The following is a 21,271-nucleotide window of genomic DNA, read 5'->3' as shown; positions in this document are numbered from 1 at the left end:
GGCACCTTTCCCTCCCCTCTGCTTTCCTTCCCTGTGCAGGAGAAACCATTCCTTGCCTTCTGGGGCCAGCACTGGACCCACACTGTTCCTCCTAATGAATGCAACCTGTTCTAACGAATGTGAAGCTTATTTGTGAGTGTGGAGCTGCATTCAATTGCCTGACATTTCACATTTCTCACCATAAATCTGGGTAACACTTTATTTTAATTACTGGGACATTTTCTAACTTTTATTGTTTCTGGCAAACACAGGCGAAATGAGCTCATTCATTATATAAGGTATGTGAGCTATTTCTTCAGGGGAAATTGTGTTCTATATTACCCTTGCTATGCAACAAGATGCCATTCACCTCCTTTGTACATGTCATTAAGTGTCACACAAACTAAGAAGGATTAACTCATCTTTTCCTGTATGACAGAGACCTTGAAGGTAGATCCATCCATCCATCCATCCATCCATCCATCCATCCATCCATCCATCCATCCATCCATCCATCCATCCTTCTGCATTTCTAACACACCCATTAATTGTCAGCAACTTTGTCACATCTCCGCTCCGAAGCTGATGAAGGCACCACCTTGATGTGATACAGAGGAAAGTCCAAATTGCAAATTTCAGACCTGATCTGATTTTTCTGAGGTAATTTTGCTCAGAAAAAGGTGTTACAAAGGAGACAAGGAACAAACTGGTGAGGGCTGCACTGCTCAGGGAGATGCTGTGTGTGAGGACTGGGCACCAGAGCCTGCACTCGGGGGCCTGGGGAGACACAAAGGGTTGTACAAATGCCCTGAAGCCTTAGTGTAAAAATCCCTTTTTATTTCCAACCTCCCTCAGCAAAGTTCTGTAACTTCACTAAGATGAACAGCACTGGAGACCAGAGAGCTCAGACTCCTCCAGCTCTCCAAGGTCACACCAGAAGACCTGCAGAAAAGAACACTCAGCATCTCTGGGTCTTATTTGTCCCACAGCAATCAGTGCCAAATTTCAAACGGAGTCCAAACAAAGATTAAGCTTAGACTTTCTATCTCCATAATGATAATCTGGGGCCAAGACTCAGTAGGTGCTGAGCAGTCTGCAGCAACAGAACACCTCCCTTGTAAACCCAGCCCATAACTTTTCAATTGCTGAATTCAGACTGGACTGGAGAAATCATAAATCAGACCACTCCTTTTGACCATTGTTTGAGCTCTAGAAGTGGACTCCTGCTCTTGGCCTGTAGCAATGCCTCTCCCCTTGTCTGTGCATTATATCCCTCCTCAGACTGTACCTTCCTTGTTCCTGCTGAGCCTGAGATGATGGGATTGGCCATTTGCCCAGGTGAAGAAAAAGGTAGTTACTGTAATGGAAGGGCTTTCTGACTCTTCTGACTGCAGAGTGAAAATCCCAGGCAGATAGCACAGAGCCTGTTTAATGACTCACACTCTGCTTTTTCACCAGGGAAAAACTTCAGGCCTGCACTCAGTTAAAAGATGGAAATTTTTATAAAACTTCCATTGTGGTAAGTTACCATCTGTTCAGAAATTAACAAAAACAAAATCAAAGTAAGCAAATGGGTTGATTTTCCTTCTTTCTTTTTCTTGTAGTAAGAGCTTTCTGTTCTGTAGATAAGAGTGAATCTCCAAGGGGAACTGTGAGCACATGGAGTTCAGTACAAGAAAATAGAGACTGCAGTGCAATTGTCTGCTGGCTCTGCGTAAATCAGCGTCCTGCAAAGTAAACTGTTCTCCCAGTGATGGCCATTTCCTCCTGCAATCATCAGGAGTGTTCCTGCCACTCAGGGAGGGAGACAATTCTTGTGTCTGCAAGCATTTGCATGTGCTCAGCCCCAAAAACCCCTCGGATTTGAACAGCATCCAAGGGCTTCTGATGAGATGACTTTTCTGACAAAGTGTTCCCTCTCCTGGGAACCAGGCCACTGAAGATTTGGAAGAGATGTGTATAATAACACAAAAGTTCAAGTTTTTGTTGGAGGAAAAAAATAAAGAAATTGCAGACAGCAAATTCTGCTTCACCCTTTCTAATGCTTCATAAGAATACATAACTTTTTCCACCTGGTTTTGAGCAAGAATGTATATTTCTTTTTTTCTTTTCAGAGTTGAATTCTTGGAACTCATACCAGTTTCATTTGGCTATTTTTACCCGCCCTGCTCCTTCCTGTATCCATGGAGTTTCATCAAAACATTGAATTCCAGCCTCTAATGACATAACCTTCCTCTTTCCTTCCTGTTCTCATGTCACCTCTCATTTTCTCACCAGCTCCAAAACCTTCTCTGATTTTCAGACTTTTTCTACTTTAGACTTCTTATTTTCTTTATGTACTTTGCATCAGCACTATCCTCTACAGAATGGAATATTAAAAAGTCAAAAAGTTCTGAATAAACAAGCAAACAAAGTAGCCCTCCAGTGCCTCAGCTGAAGAGAACACCTTCTCTTCTTCCTTACGCTAAGGAAAAATCTGATTTCAAATATATATATTTTGTCTTCCAGCAGTATCAAACTGGAATGACTTGACTCCAGTCACTCTCTGAGTGTCTTATCTGCTGGGCTGGAGATAAATCAGCTGCAGGGCAGCTCAAGTGAAATGAAGAGAATGATTGCCATGTGAAGCTGAGACAAAGGGACTGTGACACACAGCCAACAACTTCACTGCCTGTATTTACCCATTAAATGTGAGATAAAAGTGCCATTCAACGTATGGCTCGAGTTACTTAATGGATTAGCACTGCAAAATACCTGTCATAGTCTGGCTCTTTCCACATGGATCCTACACTTGTGTATTCCTGCACAACACAGAGCTCCAGTGCTGTGTGAGCTTGGAGGGAGAATGTAGGAACAGCAATCTGGCATGAACATTCCTTGTCTGAGGAAAAAAATCAAACTGCAAATGGAATTCATTTGCTGATTTGCAGGAACAATGAAGTCAAGCAACAAAACTTAGCAAACCATATTAAAAAGCATCTTCACAAGTATTTTTGCAGGCGACAGAGGTGTTTATGAACCAAAAAAGGAGGTGTAGAAGTTACAATTGCTCCAGGGCAAATTTTAACTGGTTTCCCCTCCTTATTAGATTTCTCATTCATAAAAAATTGTTGGCTGACTTAGCAGTCACTGCGCCATGTGGGATTTTAGGTGTTCCTAACCATCTGCACGCATTTTTTCCATTTGTCTAACTAATTTTCCATCTTCAGTTTATTTGTCTTAACTTTATCTCCCTGTCTATATAATTAAAGTTATCTGGAACATCAAGACAAGCCTTTGTCCCAGCAGAGGGATGGACAGTCTATTTGCTATCAGAAGCAAAGAACATAAGCTCTAAGCTATTCCAAACTCCACTGCCATTCTCTGCTGGCAATAAATAAACTTCTTCATGCTATAACTCATGTTTGATTCTGACAGTTTTTCCTGATCTGGAGCCTGGAAGTTCAGAGTCCTTTCAAAGGGTGTCACTGAAGTTCCCAGCCAGGTTTGCTCTCAGAACACGACATTCTCAAATCCAGAAGAACAGCCCCAAGTGAATCAGTTTGAGCTCCAAACGGACAATCTGCCAGGAATTGAAAGTCTCTGTATAAAACTGAATCCTGAAATGTGTCAGGTGCCCAGAATTTCCATCAAATTCAGTGGCTGAGCCATTCAGTGGGATTCAAGGATTAGAACATCAACTTGTGCAGAGTTACACCTATCCATAACTTCCCTATGGGAATGCCTTGCTGGAAGAGTACAAGACTAAGTCAGCAATTTCGCAGTCCCACAGTCTTATCTCCTGGTGCCCAGCTAAAGTCTTTTATCAACAGAAAACAGATGGAAAGCTTTATACAAAAAGTTATGATCCTGCAAGATTCAGAATATTATTTGCACAATAAGCTGAGAAATGAGGTTTGAAGTCTTTCCTGTGTTTAAGCCTAAAAGGAAAAGCTTAGTAAGATCCAGAAATGCCAAGTTCAGTCTCCTTAGACACAGAAAATTAAGTCTGTTTGGATCCATGCAGATTATTTTGGGCTAGTCTACCAAAGCTCCATGGGGAATACATCCAGGTTAAAGAAGACATGCAAATAAGAGGTGTGTGGCACAGATTTCATTTTTGCTTATACCTAGAAGAGCTCCATGACTAATGACATCCATAATGTTTCTTTGAGATGTTCAGTCTCACCACACTGGAGTTGTGTATGTTTAGAATTCACCTGCAGTTTATCCATAGTTAATCTTTTTCATGCCCTCCTTCCCTGCTTACTCTACACAGATCATTGACATTTTGATCAGTTACAATTACAAAGACATGTGGAATGATGGATTTGTGTAAGTTCAGAACTTAATCCCTGGTTCTTCCCCAGGTTGGAAAGGCCATTTTTAGCAAGTCAAACCAGCATGACTTCCTTGGGCTATACCAAGAGCAGGATGTTACAAGAGGAAACAGTGGAGTGGGTCATGTTTAGCACCAGGAATGAGACAATTTTGTCATGATCTACTGTGTTACCTACCAAAACAAGTTTTTGTGCCATATTTTCATTCCTTCTCATCACAAGGAGCTATTGCCTTAAATTGCCTCTATGAAGAAAGACTTTTCTCCCCCAGCAGGAGAAACAATGAGGTCCTTAAAAGGGCTGCTTAGAAAAATTCAGCAAGTTCACAGGGATGCTTTGTCATTTCTGCCCATTGCCCAATGATCTTCCTTATAGAATTGATTAATAAAGTCCATGAAATTTTTCTGGAGATAGGCCAGGCCACAGATTCTGTTCTCATTTTATTTTAGTTCTAGGAAAAGCAAGCAAGAAAAGATTGCTTCTAAAAAGCTTCAGCTACTATTGCTGATACTTGGTTCCCACAGACCTCTGTCAATAACGGGGTGTCCAGGAGGCTGTTCCTGGTGTCCAGGAGGCTGTTCCTTGTGTCCAGGTCTGCTCCTCGTGTCCAGGTCTGTTGCTGGTGTCCAGGAGGTTGTTCTGATGTCCAGAGGTGGGCCATGAGCTGAGCTCTGTGCACTGGTCTCAGCCACCTGAGGGAATGCCCATCCAGATTTATTTGTAATGGATTTTGCTGCCACACTGTTTAAACAAATGGAGTATGCACTGTTTGTGCAATTTCAAAATCTTACTTGAAAGCATTTTCATGTGCACCTCCAGCACTGCCTTTCACCTCCATGTTTCCCTTCCTTTCCAGTGCTTTACACTGGAATTCTGCCTTCCAAAGGCATCAGAAGTGCCCCTGAATCTGTCTAAACAAAATACATGTGCAGTTAACCTAAACCAGAGCATTGCCATCTGTTGGCTCTCCCCAAAGCTGACATTTGGTAATGACCATCACCTCCTAAGGGCAGACTGCACCTCCAAGTGAAGACAGTGCCAAGCATATTGTGATTTTCATTTGCAAGATTTAACTTGGAAAGATCTGGTGACAATTCCTGTGTGGAAGTCAACAGCCAGTTGGAATCACTGTTAGCATGCCAGGAGGAGGGGGCAGGGAGGGAAATAAACCTAAATTAGCTGTGGTTTGTGAGCAAGGGAGGTCAGCTCTGAAAAAAATAACATGGTCCCAATGGGATAAACAGTACAGCAGATAAATCAGTAACTGGGCCAGCCATGAAATACAGGTCCTGCAAATATTTCACAGCCATGGAAGGGGGGCTAAGGAGGAAAAACAATTGGCTGGTTGGGCATTACATACTCAGAGGGAATGTACAGGCTCTGGAAAGGTGGCACTGCACAGGGCTGCTGCTCAGCCAACTCCAAGGGACTGCCAAACTGGACACAGAACAGCCAACCACACACAGTAATCCTCAGGATTTGTATCATCAGTGCATAAGAACTCCAATCTCAGCAGAGGCTCTGTGGCTGATGCCCTGTAATAAGCCAAAGGTTACCTCCTTTATCTTCCAAAGTTCAATTTTGTACTCACTAAATCCATGCTAATTGTCTTCACCAACATTTGAATTTTTAAAATGGTGTTTTGCAGACACTGGATTTGGATAGCAAGTTATACTCTTTGAAAAGCATAAAGACTTGCCTCAGATGATTTCAACTTAGTGCTCCCACGTATCACTCACTAGAAATGTGAAGTGTGGAAAGAAATCCAGCAGGTCAATATGATCAGTAAGATTCTGAAATTTTTCTTCAAAAACAGAACCTTGAAAACATCATACACTCAAGCACATAAAGGAATCGTTTTTATGTACTTTTCATCACACTATAAGATTCAAAGGCTCTTTCCTTCTTGATTTTCTTCACGAAAAATGAGTCACAGAACAGATAAAAACTAGCACATTTTCATAATGAAGAGCTGCTCTGACCTCTAGTTTATATTAATTGATGCAGGGAAAGAAGGGGAAATTTTCCAAAAAAACATAATAAAGTAGTAACTGTTCAGTGTAAGTAAGGAATCAGTTGAGCATTTAAAAAAAACTAGAAGTGTTTAGGACATGGGCTTCCATATACAACCTGTTGTGAATGGGACCATACAATCAACACAAACTACCTATTTTCCCCTATATTCCAGATCCTGAACATAGCTCTGTGCTGCCAGCCCAAAAGGTCTGAGCTGTTCTGGGGGCGTGTTTCATGCTACATGGCCCCAGTACATCAAGTGACCCACCTCTAGATCAGGATGGCTGAGCACAAAATGCGCTGTGGGAAAGGGCTGTGGCTCATGACACCAAAACCCTGCCCATGGTCAGTGGTTGTCCCTGCACCACGAAGCTCCAGAGCCCAGGAACCTCTCCCTGAGCTGGAGAGAACCAGCACTCCCACCTCAGTCTGTACCTCTTGCAGGAGTTTGCAGTTTGGAAGCCACTCTGCTTATTGGCCGTTTCCTGTTGACAGGAGTAGTCAGAAGAGGGGAAACATCTGTAGGTGTTGCTGTAACTTAAAGGCTTTCCCTGCACAGCCTGGAAAGACAGAACTGCTTCCCATGTGCCTTAATTCAGAGGAAACCTCTGGTCCTAACCTGCTCAGGTCTCAGTGGAGGACAAGGTCTGAGCTGCCACAAACATCCTACAACATTCCAAAAAAATTGTTAAAGAAATACTGGAAACAGGAAAAGTTGCAATTTGCTGAAAGTACAGGGAAATGGGTTCTAAGAAGGAAAGGCAAGTTCCTTCCATTGACAGGACTGAGGTTATTTAGCACCTCAGTAAAGAAGCACCTGTGGAATATGTGTAACCTCCAACCAAAGATTTCAACAAGTCCTCCACAGGGTTTCAGAGCACTTAGAAAATTTACACCGTACTGACAAACTGAAGCAAGAGAAAGGAATGAAGCAATTCTCTCAGAAAACAGAGGAGGTCTGGAGAGAAGCACAGATTTCCTGTGCTTTTAACCAGTCATGAGGGCTCTGCCTCATCAAGCCCACGCAGGTGATGGAAACTCATCAGAACCAAGGATCATTATGCAAGAGAGAGGATACAGGGCTGCTCTGACACCTTCACCCAGCAACTCACTCAAGCCACAACTCAGAACAGGAAGTTTCAGTCAGACTTTCAATTCCCACACCAGGCTAAATCAATCTAAATCAAATACATTTAAAAGAAAAAGCCCTGAATGGAAAAAAACTGTCTTTTTATGCCACCCACTACCAGAAAGATTATTGTTCTTGCTTCAAAACTATTTCTGATTTGAAAGCTATTTGAATTTAGAAATCCAGGGATTGGATTATTTTTTCTGTGTTTGAATTTCTACACAGGAAAACTGAGTAATATGTACAGTTAGCTAAGCCAAAAAAGAAAAAAAAAAAAAAAAAAAAAAAAGAAAAAAAAAAAAAAGAGGTGGTGAGGAGGATGGCCGCTGCTGGATTAGAATTAATTTATGCTGATAGAATGACACTGTCAAAAATCCCACAGGAAAAAGCATTTTTTAAAGTCTCTAATCAGGCCTTCTTTTTCTTTTTTTTTTTTTCCTTTTTCATTCCATTCTCCAAAGCTTACTCCTCTGATCTATAATAATTTTGAGACCAAGCCTTTGTTTCTTGACACCAAATGCTGTTGATGTTATTTTCAGCACTGGAATTGCTGCAATGGATCCCATGCAGTGCCCACTATCCTCTTCCTTACACTGGCCACGAAAGGCTGCTTCACATAAAACTTTAAAACACTTCAAGTGGTACCAATCCAAAAAAAAAAAGAAGTCCATCCGTCACCAGCAAGAGTTAAAAGGGTTCTCTTGTCCCCTCTCTGCTGTATTTTGTTTTAAAGACTATTACTGGAACAAATCTGGGGGGTTGTGCGCCATACAAATATCCCATCATTCCTGAATCCTTCCACACTCTCAGCTGCACAGCCAGCAGTACACAGTTAAAAATACAGATATAAATATATGTATTTATGCTTCACGGTACATGTTACAAGCTCAAGTCTGTGCCTCCACGCAGAAAGGAGCTGAAGCAGGGTCTGCCTCTGCTCTCTCCCTTTCCCTGTGCATTTGTTCCCAGTGAAGGATATCAGACATGACAGCCCTGGAGTCTGCAGTCCTTTGTCTCCACAAAAGGTCCAGTTCTGACAGCAGGAGGTTGGGACTGCACTTGGACACTCTTTCAGCAGTATATTTCAATCAACAATGCCTTGAGAAATTTCCAGGAAGGACCAGCAAAAGTCAGGAATGAGCAATACTGAGGTTAAATAACCAGTCAAGGTTCTCTCTTACTGAGAGCTCTTTCTGAGAACTACCAAGGAAACCAATTAAGATCAATCATGTTCATCATTTAGGCTGGAACACATCAGGGACCATGTCCCTGTTTATTTATGGGCCACTTGAAAATAACCCTATGGAAAACAACCAGGGAATTGCTACTGGCACGGACTGGATTTGAAATGCAATCTTAGTTTCTGGTTTCCTTAGCAGAGAGCCTGTGAGCAAAGCACAGCAACCCGCCCTGAGAGCAGGCTCACAGAGCTGGCGGAGGGAAAGGGTTACCCAGGGCACCATAAATGTCACCAAAATATGCTGGGCACTCTGCTTCCCAGAGGGATTTTATTAGCATTTTCCACTAGCAGCAATGCCACAAGTACCCAGGAGTCAGAAAAAGAAATGGCAGCAGTTGTGAAATTGTCCCGTCTACTTTTACCATCCACATGGAAAAACACACAAAAAGACCGACAGGCATACACTGGGAAAAAAAAAACAAAACAGATGATGCCCTTAAACTTCTTTCTTCACAGTTTTATGGAGATAGAGAACATCCTGAATGTCTGAACTCTCCAGAAGCACTGTCCCTTTAAAGTCGGAATGTGACTTTTTTCATCCACAAGAGAAAGTGCAGTTTCCCAGGTTCTTACTGGAAACATTTCTTGGGAAAATATTAATTTCCAAAGCACTGTTTTTACACTTTTGGTTCACTGGTTGTTTGAATCTTGTAATGCTTTAATAGTGTTTTTATTCCATGAATGTTTGTAATAACTAAATCCATCCTATTTCCTACAGTATCTCCTTTTAAGGATAATTATATCAATATGGTTCTTACATTTTGTAATCCAAATAATTTATTTTTTCTAGATTTTTTTTTCTCAGTTGGGTGATTCAAAACAAGACTTTAATTGTATGCTCCTGGCCCCACAATTTCACGAAATGCTGCTGCATGATAAAACTCAATTAATAACCAAAAAATCCCATTAGAAACGTGGATAATTATAGCATTTTGTTAAGTTCTCACAGCTTTTCTTCCTACTAAGAGAGTTCAAGGTTAGCTGCAATCTGTTGCATTTTCCAAGACAAAAATCTCACATATTTCTTTTGTGTTCACGTGCCCTAAGAAACTTTGCTTTGGTTTTTTGGGTTTTTTCTCAAAAAGAGCTGCCAAGTTTTGTAACAGGCTAAAAGATATAACCATAATTAAACTCTCTTATATAGCCTTCAATAAAGGCCCCAAGCATATCTATTTACAACAGGAAGTATCCAAGAACCTAAGCAGATTTAATAGCCTTACACAAGTCTTTTTCTAAAGCTATTTGTGGCCTTCTGCAGAGGACATTGCTCAACTCAATTCTTCCCAAATTTCTGGGCTATTTTTCCATAGTCAAGCCTCAAAAGTTTTTACAAATTATTGGAATTTAGGAATTAATACGCTTTATGTTTCCACAAACTGGTTTGGGCATTATGAGTTTACCACTTCAGGGTTTGGCACTCCCTGTCTCCATTCAGTCTCCTCTGCTGCCTTTACTGATGCTCCACTTAGAATATAAACTAGCAATGGACAATTCTGCAAATTATTAAATTTAATGACAGTGATATATAATCTTGTCAAACAAGATCAGGCATTCCTTGTGTCAAAACAACCCTGCTCCTCGTGCTGGTGCTGAACTGGGAGTGCTGCAGAGCTGAAATGCCTCAGAGCTGCCTGAAAGGCTCAGGGCTATTGACAGGTCTCTCAAAGCAAAGATCAGACTCTGTTGTACTTTTCTGCCTCCACACCAAATTAAAAGACAGCACTGCAGCCTAACTCAAAACATCTGGCTCGAAGGCAGTATGAGCTTTTAGTGCTCCTCAGACTCCAGACACAGCCTCAGACAGTCAAGCTGAATTTTGGTAGCCTGGCAGCCACTGTTCCCTCAAAGGTCCTCTGCTTAATACTGAGTGAGGGAAGGGCTAATGCTGATTATTAACTGTTCATAAAGGAAACAAGAAGATCCCCTGATAAGATGTTATCTTCTTTCCTTCCTCTCATTGCATTCTCTGATCAACAGGGGAATTTCAGTTTTGTGTTCCTTGCCCTATACAGCAATCAGAGGCTCTAAAGAGGACCTCTGGCACTCCAGATCAAAATGTTACCCACTAAATCTCTTTTCTCTGGAACATTAGAGATACTTCTCTAACACATCCAATATGTATCTGATGAAAATTGCTACCAGAATGTTTCAATCTCATAAGTTAACAGAAAGAAGCCAACTGACAGCACTTGACAACATGGAGCACAGTGCCAGAATGCAAACCAATAAAGTTCCTTCTTCTTGAAAGTGACAAAATGCTTATTTTAAGCATACTGAGACAATAAAGTGCTGATTAACAGGCAGCATGTTCTTCAATGAAACGTATGAGTGTGTAGTCTTGTGCTAAATACAGAAGATGCTGAAGGTATGTGATGATGAGTGTGAGAACAGCTCTCCATCAACATACTGAAATTTAGCTTTAAACCAACTCATTAGCAGAGTGTTTGCAGCTACAGGGAGGACTGACCCAGTGTCAGGGACAATTTTTGTGAACTCAGCAAGCATAAATATATGTGTAAGGTTTACTTCTCTACAGCTTAGAGCTGTCTCAGACACATCCACATCTGTAGCCATGTCTTCGCTGCCTTACCTTGGTACAAAGGGGTGTATTGACTCTCCAGGGATTGCCAGGGAGGGATTACTTTAGCCTGAGCTAGAAATGACAATGCTTTCTTCTAATCACACGTTAACACCATGTTCTGCAGAAATTAATAGAGATAAGGCTGAAAATAATACTCACCCACGGAGTCTAAAAATAAGCACCGAAATTTCCCCTCCTCGTTTCTTTCTGCTTTGTGTTTCCCCTCAGGTGATGACACCATTCTCCTCTCCAGCTCCCCTGAAATGCATCATGAACATCATGGTTACAGACTGTTCTGAGGAACAGTTTCTTCATGTAGGGTCAGAGTTGTGGGATGTACTGTGTGAGGCAAATCAAGGGTTATAGTTTTGGAATGCACTGCATGAGTACAAATCAAAATCTTCCTAGACCATAATAACCAACAGAAGGCACTGGTTTAACATGGTCTCCAAGAATCAGATACCTAGAAACATATTTGAATATGTATAAATTAGGTGGGAAGCCTAGTCACAAGAGTGAGATGAACCAATTACAGTAAACGAGGTGTTTTCAGCTGCACTACCATGAAGAAATACACTCCTTCAGAGTATTTTTGGTGTGACAGACTCTGTTTAGTTTTAGTCCTGCAGCTCAGCCCATTTCAGACTTCCAAATACAAGCCAATTAAAACACCAAAAGCCTATAGAATATTGATTGCTTTAGACCATTCAATTTAATGCAGCCTTGATTCATGTAAACACAGGAATTTTGAGAGCTCAACATCCTTAAAATGAATAAAAGGGCAGTAATTTATCAGGAGCACTGCACAAAGTACTTGCAGTTACACCAGGCAGGCAAACTTCCCAACAAAAGGACAGATGGAGAGGAAGCCAAATGATACTACCCAAAAATAGAGAGTAACAACTCCAGTTTTGGGGCAGCTTGGTGTGCACCTCTGTAGCATTGACATGTCCTCATGCATAAACATAACACATTAATTCATTCTCAAAACAACTTCTTATGAGACAAGTAAAAAAAGTTTCCATGTCCCAGATGAAAAAAGTGAGGTCAGTAGGTGTGAATACAGATGGAGCTGGCTCTAGAAGTGGCATGGAAAAAATGGAGTTCTAGGGATTACACACCAGACTTGCTGATTTTTTGGTATTGAATTTAGAGTATCTGGCTCAGGGAAGGGAGAAGAATCGGTTTTTCATGACACATTGTGTCTATCTGCACGCAGCCCCTGGCACAGGGTGTCCCCAGCCCTGGTGACTGGAGCAGGGAGCCCTGGGGGTGATTCCCTGCACACCACAGCCACAGTGTCCTGCTGCCAGATGCATGCTCCATTACATTCTTCTAGTCCTGAAGGAAAAACACTTTGAATTTAGTAATATATAGTATTCCTGTTAATGTGAGGCAGGAGACTGGCAACACGCCACTCGCAGAGCCCAGCAATGGAAAAAGCAGAGAGCAAGCTCAGCCTCACAATGTGAAGCAGACAGACCTATTGTGAGCTGTCTCCATCCTTGGGGCTGGATGCTCCAGGCTGATTTATGAGCACAATATTTACAACTAACACACATGAAATGCATTATGAGGAGAAATAAATCTCCTAGCATGCACGGAGAGCAGCTAAGATAAAAGAATGCATATGGTAAACTAGGTGACTGTTTGTCATTAAGTGTGGTACTGAAGCCAGAGCACGTCTCTGGGGCAGGGGAGGCTCAGGATTTGCACTGGGGTTTATCAATACTCTGGAAAACACAAGCCATTAGGCAGAGACTTTCAGAAAGATGTCCCAGCTTTTTATTTCTTTCCAGTGAACTCAAAGTTGATGAAAGACACGGTGTTGGAAGCCCCTGGGAGTAAAACAGGGCTTGAAAGATCAGTCTTATGCCTATGCAAAGACCCAGTGAACAGACCAGAGTTCAGTTCCCAGGTCTTGTGTTATGACAGGCAATATCCCTAATTTTTGTGCACCCATGCCTCATCTCATAAACAGGTATCAGTATGAAATTATGTAAGAAAGGGCTACTTTAAGGCAGAGGGCATATCATAATTAAGTATGCTGACTTACTGCACCACACTACAGGCAGTAGAAATTCCCCAAATTAATTCCTAAATTAAATCATCACTGAACAGGTAAACAATTCAGAAAAACAACCATCCCTTACTAAATAATGGGACCAGCAAATGTGGATGCCAATTCTAGTTTCTGTGTAATTGCAAAACCCAAACCCCACTCCCAGAAACACTGACGACAATTCCCTGCTGATCCCTGCTGTCCTTTGAACCCTGCAGTGAGCAGCTCCTCCAAATCTCATTTGGCTGGACAGGGAATAGGAGGCAGCTCTCACTTAAACGCATCTGTATTTGACATTTCTGCCTACAAAGCTGCACTGGTCATAGATTGCATCTCATCATGCCCAGCCAACCCAATTAGGCCCAAACAGCTTCTTGGAAGACCCGGATTCATCTCTTCCTTTGATACTGAGGTTTGATGGTGCCAATATTTTTGCAGCTCTTTGTGATGTTGCCTCTTCCCTGGTGGGATGTGGCTTTAAGTCAAACAACTCATTTTCTGCAGGGTACAGCACAGTCACGGAGAGCTGTGAGGCTGCTGCTTTTCCTCAGAGTGCTCTGATAAAACATCTGATTCCAGTATGGGAGGACAGACTCATAAAAACAGGCTAATGATGGAACCAGACTGTGGTACAAACCAGAGCAAGCACTTCAGCTAACTGAACATGTTTCCTGTCCTCAGCCAGCACCACAACATCTTGGTTTAGCTACCACACATCTCCCTCAGAGCACTTCCCACTGATCAAAAGGGGAAATCCAAGAATTTCTATGAGAGCAGGACAGTTGGATTGAAGAACAGCAAAATGGATTTGGGGAGCAGGAGAGGTTCTGTTGGTGAAAATCCTCCAAAATGAGCTCGATTCCAAACTCACTCATGAAAGGAACAGCAGCATGAAGTTACCCTTTGTTAACAGCAGTTTTGGGATGTGGCAGGAAGGCATCAGCTTTCTTGTGCTGAAGTTGACTGAATGGATCTGACTGACAGCTGCTGGGAGCTGCAGAGTGACAGCAGAGCAGGCCCAGCCCTGGCCAGCACCTCTGACCGGGTGTGTCACAGCAAGGGATGAGCCAGGCACAGCGACCTCTCACACGCACAACGCCTCAATGCAGTTTCAGTTCAGTGGGTATTAAGACAATGTAAATAAACCAATCTCAGCCCATGTCTGATACAATTAAATAAATGACACCTGGAAGAAAAGAAACTAGAGCTCTCCTGTATTTTGCTGTCAGGATTCTAAATTAATCCCATTTTATATTTCTTTTATCAAAGCATTAATGACAAAGGGAGGATGAATATGAAAATACACCCTCCAGAGTGAAAAGATTTATATTTGCCTCCACAGCTTTGATTATTCCTTCAGACTTATCCTATTTTCTTTCTAAAACACTAGTCAGGACTTAAAAAATTGCAAAACTAACTAAACCTACTACCCACATTTATTGAAGCAATAAAGGCATACTCATCTGTTGAATTACATTCTATTTTATGTTGATTTTATACACCATTGTAGTTACGGATAAAAATCACACCACATTAACTAGTAGGGTAATTTTGTCCCACTGTTTTGTGGTTTCATGCCCATAAACAAGTGATTTATGGATTTTTTTTTTTTTTTTTTGTGGAGCTCCTTAGTATGTTGATTTCAAATGAAGAAAAGAAGAGGAACTCAGACTTCTATTGGCTATAATTTGTGAGATACATTTAGAATTAAATAAAACCAACAAAAAAATCAACCCAAAAAACCAAGAAAGCAAACAAGAAATAAATATGAAAACCTCAAGCCATATTTCATCCTAAACTCAGAGTCTAAACACTTTAAAGTATGGGGAGATGATACAACTCCTCAGCAGAATTCCAAGCTGGGCCACAGAACCCACGGCTCCGTGCCATCAAACCTAATCTTTGTTTGAGATCTGACACATTCTCTCCAAGTTTTCAGTCACATTGCAAATTTCTGAGAGGATGAAAGGCAGATTCTCCTCCTCTCTTACATTAACCCCAGGGCCTAGAAACAGCAGGACTTGATTTAACCAAACACACACTGGGCCAGAAAAATGATGAGTGATTCTGGGACTTGACTGACACCAAGGAGACTTCATCTGATTCATGGTTTTCCAACGTGATCATTGCACCACCTCAGACCCCTGAGCAGCTTGTGCTGAAATGAGGAGATAACCAGAATGCCAAAAAGCATCTCCTCACTGGCCAAACTGACAGCAAAGTCAGCAGAATCTCCTCCTCCCTGGGGAATTGCACTCACCAGACAGGCAGCAAACTTCCCAGCCCCAAACAGGCAACATCTTCCAGGAGCCAAGGCCCTGGTGCCCTCTTTGCAAGATACCACCAACAAAAAGGCCTCCAGACCTTCCTTCTTACTCAGCTGAACTCCTCTCCACTGCATCTCTCGTCCAAAAAATTTACTGTACTACAGAAAGCCTGGACCAAGCTAAATCTGCTGGCTCCCAAACAGGCTTCTTAAGCCTCTAGCAAATCAAGAGTAGGATATTTGTTTCTAAATCTCCAAAGGAGGATTAGGCAGTGTGACCATAATCCTAACCAGCCTCACACCTGCCACTCATTCTTAGGGAAGGAGAGGTGTACTTTAATATCTGGAAGTTGCTAACAGATGAATCTCTTTGTCCAAGGCAGGAAATCAAAGATTACTGTTCCTAGTTCCTTTTTTTCTTGGCTGCATGGGAAAATAAGGTTGGTTTTTTTTTTTTTTCTGTGAGACAAAGAGTGAATATGATTGTTTGTTTTGGTTCTAGTGACATCATTCTTTTTTGTCAGCACCATCTCTCAGCAATTGACTCTGATCTGAAGAAGGACTAGAGCAGTTAACTGTCTTCTGAAACTTTATCCCATCATCTCCCTCTATTTCAGTGCCCTAAACAAAAAATAAGGTCAGTGAGAAACTTTTTCATATATGTTGTCCAACCTTTGATCAAAACCCCTACATTTTCCATGATGTTTACATTTAAGTCCCACTGCAATGACATCAGAGCTTCCCAATACCCATTTTAGCACCAATTAAAGTGGCAATGCTCAGAGAACCATTTATCTTTATACTGTAGGAGTTTGACTAGTGCTGTTGTTACTTTTGAGGGGGAATTGTGCAGGCTCCTTGTCAATTGGTTTAGGTTGCCTAAATGAAGCCAAATTGCTTTTGCCATCCCCAGCTGCTGCTGCTGCCTGTGTGTTCCACCTTCCCCATATTCACTTTAATCCATCAGCTATGAGCAAAACAACCTTCCCTCGGTGCACCTCCTGCAAACAGGGCAGGAAAACACCACAAAAGGGGAAAAAAACACACATCACTTGCAGCATTTTTACATGTAATAGTAACAGTCTCTTGGTGCCATCATCAGCCATGGCATTTCATTCACACAGAACACTTGTGGGCACATCACATATGCTTTTCCATTCAATGTATTTTTAAATGTTTCCCAGGCAACTGTTTCAATACAATATGCCTCCTTGGCAACCTGGTACCCGCAAATGCCATGCTAGTCTCCCTAGTCCTCTTTTTAGGTCTTCCCATCTTGGCATATAAATGTCACAACGCTGGGTTTTCCATCTCCAGCCACACAGGTGCTGATCTGTCCTTGCATTTGGAAAGGCTGAATTGAAGAGATGAGTCGTGTACTGGGTGCTGCACGTTGGCAAATTCAGCTTTGGTGTGCTACCAGAGGGAGCAGGTTTCAAAGGCAGTGACTTTTTGTGGGAAAGAGAATGTCTCCTGCAACTAAAATTAAGGAGAGCCCACAAAACTGTCTCCACTGAACTGACTTTCTCTGGAAGCAGCAATGAGCCTGCACTTCTCAAACTGAAATGCACGTCATCTTTATTTTCCTGACTAAGCCAGTCTTACCCAGTTCTCCTCATTTTGTGGTTTAATTGTAACACATCACATGAATGCAAAGTCAGACCTTCCCATTTCACCACAGGCAGTGATTAGCACTGGACTGAGTGGGTCAGTTTGCTGGGTTACTCTTTCCAGGGCTACATTTGCTGTTCAGGGGACATGTTGTGACATTAGAGTGGAGCATTTCAGCTGTGGGACATTTGCTGCAGCAGCTCTCCCTGCTGCTCTGCACATTGTGGTCTCTTTGGGGACATTGTCCTTTATTACATTTGCAGAATGGCCACGCTCATCCTTGAGTGAAGTCACAGACTATTTGACAAGGACAAATCTTATCAACATGTACTCCTAAGCTAAGCATTGATTAGATAAAATAATTAAAATATAATAATATTTCAATGGTCTAGCAAGGAACAATTTCTTCTGAACATTTTTATCTGATACTGGAGCTATCACTACAGAAGAAATGATATTTCAGAAGGTCTAAAACTATCAGCCAGCATCAGTCGTCATAAAAAAAGAAGTTTCAATAAAAACTGTATGTGCTTCAGCCTCAAAGTGGCACATTAAAAAAAAAAATAGTTCCTGCATGCAATGACATCAGACTCTGAGAGAAACCCAGCAGAAACTGTGGCATCTCTTCTCCATTGATTACTCCATAACAACAGCTGAAAATTACAATTTTTCCAGGCTATAAAATGCCTAGCACTCCAAATTCTACACCGGCAGCAAAAATCTCCTCCCTGTCTGTGAGCTGCTGTATCTGTAATAGAGACCCTGCATTACCAAGCTTTCTAATTCTTCCCAAATGCAGAAGCTCTCATTCAATGCTGCAGCTGTTGGGGAGGAAATCAGAAATAGCAGAAGGCGGATTAGTTGATAATGTACCAGTTCTTCCCCAGCAAATGCTGGCACCTGCGTTTTACACTCTCCTCTTTCCCTCAGCCCAGGAAAAGATCACTTGGTTTGTTTGGCAGGCAATTTATAGGCTTTAGTGATTGTGGAACTGCAAAAGGATTAGAATTTGTTATAATAGCCCCTTCTTCCTGAGAGCAAAAGTTAAAACTGAGGCCCACTTTACAGCAAGAATCAGGGACCATGTAAGTAAAGATTAAGCGTGTGCAGCTTGATGAGACTCAACAGGGAAGAGATAACTACACATGCTGGCACTCCATTTACAAGGAAATCCCTGCAGATAATCTGTAGGAGCATTCTGGCTTCCACAAGCTCAAATCCCTTGACCACTGGCTCAAATCCAGTCAAGGCTGATTATGATAAAGACTATTCTCTGCATTTCTAGGAGAACTTTTTTCCTAACACCACTAAACATTCTAATTATTAAATTAGCTAGACCCAAAATCAAGCAAAAAGTAATAGGATTTTCAGGCAGTGGAGGAAACAGAAGATAAGGTTCGTGCAAAGGGGCAAGCCCAAGAACAGGTCCTATTCTACTTTGCCTTCCTATTCTTAGTACGTTATTCATTCCAGAAAGATGCAGATGAAAAATACTAAATGTCCTTAATGGACAAAGATTTCTAGTTTGAAATCTGCAGGTAGTTAGAGAAGCAGAGCAAGGATGAAAACATTCATGACATGGTTAGAGTGGGTATCATTAAACAGATAGCAATCAAAAAACCCTTAGAATTTTCAGTTAAATCTACAAAATCCAAACCCACCTACAATCTACAGTTGCTAAAGAAGCAAGGTTTTCTCCTTTTGCTTTTTACAAGCAGAAGTGGCAATAATAATTTTCCCTATTCTTTTTTTATATTCTTTCATTTGTGGCCCTTACTGCACAATAACCAATTTTTATGTTCCCCCATAATAAAGCTTTTGCAAATGCTCTAAGTGCTCACAGCACCACACAGCAACACCTCCAGCATGAAGAACAGGCTGCACTCCTGATGGCTGCTCTGGGAGAAGTCATATCTAACAACATAAATCCATGGGTACAGCACACGATTTAGCAGCATAAGGTTGTCCAAGGAGTATCCAAGGAGTCATAAAACATAAAACACTAACCCAAACACCACGGGAATAAAAGAAATCTTGTGGCATCACTGATCGTTAGCATAGATACACCCAGGAGCGTGTTTGGAGTGCTCTCACAGCCCCCCGGGTTTTGTTAAATCCCTGGTTTTGCATAGTTTGCTGCCTCCATGTGGTGACAGTCAGCGCTGGGCCACAATTCCCAGTGATCCTGAGTGAAATCCCCCAAGGAACACTTTTTCAGCTGGTTGTAAAATCAGATTTCTACCCCTCCTCATTTCATTTCCCACCACTTCCATGGACAAACCCCTCTTCAATTCACACTTTTGCTTTATTTACACCCCCTTTCTCCTGCTGTTCTTTGTCTCTGCTGTCACCACACCTTCCTCTCTAAACCCTTCAGATCCAAATTCACCCTTTGCCTCTGTTCCACTTACCTTGTTCCACCTGCAGCTTTTGGGGGAACACCTTTCCCGACAAAGAAGGAAAGGAGAACCGATTTCCTGGGGTTTCCTTTCACCACACTGAGAAGCAGCTTCTAAATGGCAACAAAAATGACAGAACCCTGTGACTGTACCTTGGGTGTTCCCTGGGCACTGCAGTAGCTGTAACAGATATTAATGTGGGAAAAGGTTAGTTTGTGCGACAGGGGTTGACTTTTCCAGTATTTTCTTTCTTCCTGAATTTCATTCTCGTTTTACTCTGCCCATCACACAGTTTAAATACTGGTCTTCTAGTAGGACAATTTTTAAAATTATTTTTGTTTTTCAGCTATCTATTGTATAAACCCATACAGATCCCAGGAGCAACCAAACACTGCACTTCCAAGATTTTTATCCACCAAAGGAAACCTACTTATGCTGCTTTAAAGTTAAAAAATTAGCTATTATATAGAGTTAAAGGCATTATGGACTCACAGGAATAACAAAGTACCTGAGTTAACACAGGGAAGGTGAAGGCTGGGCAGAGCCTCCCAGATTTCTGTACAGACAGAATCATCCTCAGCGGAAACACCTCTGGATGGACCTGCTCAGCTTTAAATTTATGTGAAATGTGAATCTCTGAACTTTGATACTCATTTTCAAGGTTCAGATCCACTCAAAGCACATATTAAGTCATGCCAACTGTTACTTAATACACTTTTGCTGGGCTGTGTGACCAACACAGCAATTCACATGTGTAACCTCTATCAGTCAATACTGATGCCTCCTTTCTACTGTGAAAAATCCAAGGATTGTGCTGTCCACAGACATCCAGGAGCACATAAATGCAGTTACAGAAGAAGAATGTGGACTTGGACTCATGTTTTACCAATAAAAAATTGGTTTTATGCAAAGAGTCCTCAGCACTGGTGCTCCCTCATAAATACCTGTTACCAAACTGGATTTATTTCCTTGCACAGTTATTTTTTGCATCAATTGTTAAGAGTTTAAATAGCAGAGTTACTTTCTGATCCTTTCATGTACTGTTGGAGGATGAAGTGTGTGTCACCACTCCTCTGGGGTCTGTTTTTGAGACGACTGCTGGCTGGGGAGTGTTTAAACCCTCTCTAGCATGGCGACATTCCGACCAAAAACGTTAAATCGCATCACTTCGGATTCTTCTCTAAAAGCGAAATTAGGTAAGAGGTGCGCTCCCAATCAATTTTAATTTTTGGAAGAACAGCCTTTGGGTTCGGCCCCGCGCAGCAGCTCCAGGAGAAGGGCGGGACAGGCCCGGCCCGACCCGCCGCCATCTTGTCCCCTCCGCCACAGGGACCACCCAGCACAGCCCCTGACCCTGCCCTTCCCAACACACCAAAACCCTCTCAAAACATAAAGTTTGCGGGTAAAAGCAGCACCAAAAAGAGCTGGTTTACAGGCAGACCAGCCCCCTGCGGCTGAGGGGTGCACGGGCTGGGGAACGGCGGGCCCCCGTCAGGGCGCCCTCAGAGAGAGGGCGTGAGGGCGGCTCTGAGGGCGGCTCTGAGGGCGGCTCTGAGGGCGGCTCTGAGGGCGGCTCTGAGGGCGGCTCTGAGGGCGGCTCTGAGGGCGGCTCTGAGGGCGGCTCTGAGGGCGGCTCTGAGGGCGGCTCTGAGGGCGGAGAGTCACAGCC

The 21,271-nt window shown here is 42.3% G+C and overlaps 1 long non-coding RNA gene across 1 annotated transcript; it reads right to left on the bottom strand.

Annotated features, from left to right (window-relative positions):
• Positions 1 to 9,582: 9,582 nt before the first annotated feature.
• LOC115498074 (uncharacterized) lies at positions 9,583 to 21,138 on the bottom strand. The gene is made up of 3 exons (XR_004369648.3): positions 20,111 to 21,138; positions 19,615 to 19,782; positions 9,583 to 11,522 (listed from the first exon to the last, which is right to left on the bottom strand). It is a non-coding gene; the product is annotated as an uncharacterized lncRNA (long non-coding RNA).
• Between the last annotated feature and the right edge of the window lie 133 nt (positions 21,139 to 21,271).

This window comes from Taeniopygia guttata, chromosome 21 (assembly GCF_048771995.1).
Source record: "Taeniopygia guttata chromosome 21, bTaeGut7.mat, whole genome shotgun sequence".
Taxonomy (NCBI): Eukaryota; Metazoa; Chordata; class Aves; order Passeriformes; family Estrildidae; genus Taeniopygia; species Taeniopygia guttata.
This window is presented reverse-complemented; position numbering and strand designations above follow the sequence as displayed.